The 2676-nt window shown below is 41.1% G+C and overlaps 1 pseudogene; it reads right to left on the minus strand.

Annotated features, from left to right (window-relative positions):
- Positions 1-688: 688 nt before the first annotated feature.
- Positions 689-2310, minus strand: LOC124987666 (DNA-directed RNA polymerase III subunit RPC3-like; annotated as a pseudogene).
- Positions 2311-2676: the final 366 nt, after the last annotated feature.

Genomic DNA, 2676 nt, shown 5'->3' on the forward strand with positions numbered 1-2676 from the left:
TGCTGGGGTTTGAACCCAGGGCCTTATGCTTGCAAGGCAAGCACTCTACCAACTGAGCTATATCCCCAACCCCATTAATAAGTATATTTCTTATTATTTCATCTTGAAAATAATTTCCAAGCTATTTAGGTTACCTAAAATCTTAGATTAATATTACTTTTATTGTCTAAAACTAACATGATCAAATTGACTTTGTTTATATGTATATCATTCAGAAACAGATGCACGTAGCCACTGCCACAATCAGAATACATAAGTCTCATCATTTGAAAAATCCCCTTCATGTTGTATCTTTATAGTCAGATGATCCATAATCTCTAACTCCCACAAACTACTGATATTTTCTCTGTCCCTATACTTTCAGTTTTTCTAGAATGTCATATTTAAAAAATAACAAATATGTAAGTAACTAGCTTCTTGCCCTCGGCATAATGTCTTTGAGGCTCATTCATGCCATTGTGCCTGAGTTCATTCTGCTTTATTGCTCAACAGTATTGCATTTTATGAATGTAACACCATTTGTTTATCCACTCATCAATAGTTGTTAGTAGTGTCCAGATTTAGGCAATTATGTGTAAACATGCTGCAAACATTCATGTATGACTTTTTTTTTTTCTAGGCACCTCCTTTATTTTTCTTTCCATTCCTCCCCGCCCCCAGATCTTTTGAGGAAGATGCTTCTTCAGGGTCATTGTTTCTTCATCGTCCTCTCAATGTATGACTCCAGCAAGAAGATTGTTTCATCTACCTGGATCTCACTGGCATCCAACTTGTTGACATTACATTTCAGGGTCTCTAGTTGCTGACGTTCAGGAGTTGTGATCATCTCTTCTATTTCTTGTAGCTGTGCCTCCTCTGCACCTGTGGCCTGCATAGATGCAATGATGGCTTCTACCCTCTGAGACTTTTCTAGTAGACGCTTATTCTCTTTGGTTTCAAATTGCCTCCTTTCTATTAAGTGGCTATGCTCTTGTAGCACCTGTGCATCAATATTTGGGCAGCTGATAGGACATTCACAGTATATAAATAGAAGGTCCTGGATGGGGCATGGTCTGGTGTTTTGGGAATTTCCTGGAGTGATATGAAATTTTCTGGAGCATCTTATATAGCATATCCTTTGTCTTCTTTGCAGGAATCATTGCAAAGTCCTCCACCTGCTTTTGAAAACTCCAGGTGTTTCTTTTGCAAAACTAGATGGAATATTCTGGCAAAGTGAGATCCAAATCTCTCTTGTACAATGGATTCCAGAGTGGCTGTGGCTAGGGATGTTAATGCTTTAAGGAGGCTGATGACATACATTCCTCCACCTCTGTCGCCAGACTTTCCAACAAACTCTAGTGGATCATCTGCCAGCAGAGTGAGATACTGATCAAGAACTTAGAGATGTTATAGCCAACAGGCAGGGATCTGAAGATCTCCTTGGAAGACAACGGTTGGGTGAAGGGGGCACTTGAGGGAGTGGTAATCTCACTCATCTAGAGCATGGTCTGCACGATCACTGCTTGTCTGGTCCATCCTGTTGGCAACTGCACTCACAACGGCTTGGTCGCAGAAGTGTTGATGGAATCTGTCAAGGTTGACCTGCCAACAAATCCCATCATCTGGAATGGGCTCTTTGTTATCTGTGTTATGTTTTGGTCTTTTGGGTTCCCCAGTAGCATCTTCATCAGATGATCTTCTCCTTTTACCATTTCCTATCAAGCTCAATTTAGAAACCAGGTACATGTCTTTTTCATTAATGACAAGGGTTGGGGCAGGTGGTGGTGGTCCAGGGTTCTGAATTCTCAGTCACAGGCACTAAGGGACAGCGCTGGACAAAGTGTGTGTCTGCCAGTTGCACAAATGTGTTTGATAACCTCAGCACAGTCCATGGTCTTGCTATCCTCCATGGTTTCCGTGAGTCAGTCTGCCACTTTCTTCACAACTGCTGACATTGTCATTTTGCCATTCAATGGTAGCTCCTCAAAAATCAGCTCTCCAGTGTCGCTGTATAGTGTTTTGGTAGTATAGATGTACCGGGGATACCTAAGCATTCTCAACACCTGGCTGCATTGGGCTTCATATTCTACCACACCATGTTTATGCACTTATATCACCAGGTTATGTTGGATGAGGACATGAAGAGCTTTTTTCACCTGATTCAGTGATGTTCCTGTGTCTTGGGCAATTACTCTAAGTGGCTGGCTGCCAGTTCTGATTAAGTGAACTCCAATTTTTTCTACAATGTCTCCAAAATGCTCTTGTAGCAACAAAGAACACAGTTTGATTTCCGCTTGAGTCATTGCACTGGAGAGTCTCAGAACTCAGGGTCAGTGCTAATTCAGAATCTCCAAACCCAAGGCTGCTGTATTTCGCACATCGTTTTCCAGCGCCTCCTGCTAGCCACCAGAGCACAGGTGGAGCCTAGGGTTCTTTCTTGGAAGTCTGACGTTTCTTTTAATGGCTTATGAGTTCTTACTTTCCCAAGAAAAACCTCAGAGTGAGAATATTGGGACATGTGTTAAATGTATCTTTAGCTTCATTAAAAAAAATCTGTCCAACTCTTTTTCAGAGTAGTAGTATCATTTTTGATTCTCACTAGCAATATGTGAGAGGTCCACTGGTTCTATATCCTCATAAACACTTCATATTATCAGTTTTTTTTATTTTAGACATTTTATAGGTATATGAAGGCAC

The sequence above is a fragment of the Sciurus carolinensis genome, chromosome 6 (assembly GCF_902686445.1).
Source record: "Sciurus carolinensis chromosome 6, mSciCar1.2, whole genome shotgun sequence".
Classification (NCBI taxonomy): domain Eukaryota; kingdom Metazoa; phylum Chordata; class Mammalia; order Rodentia; family Sciuridae; genus Sciurus; species Sciurus carolinensis.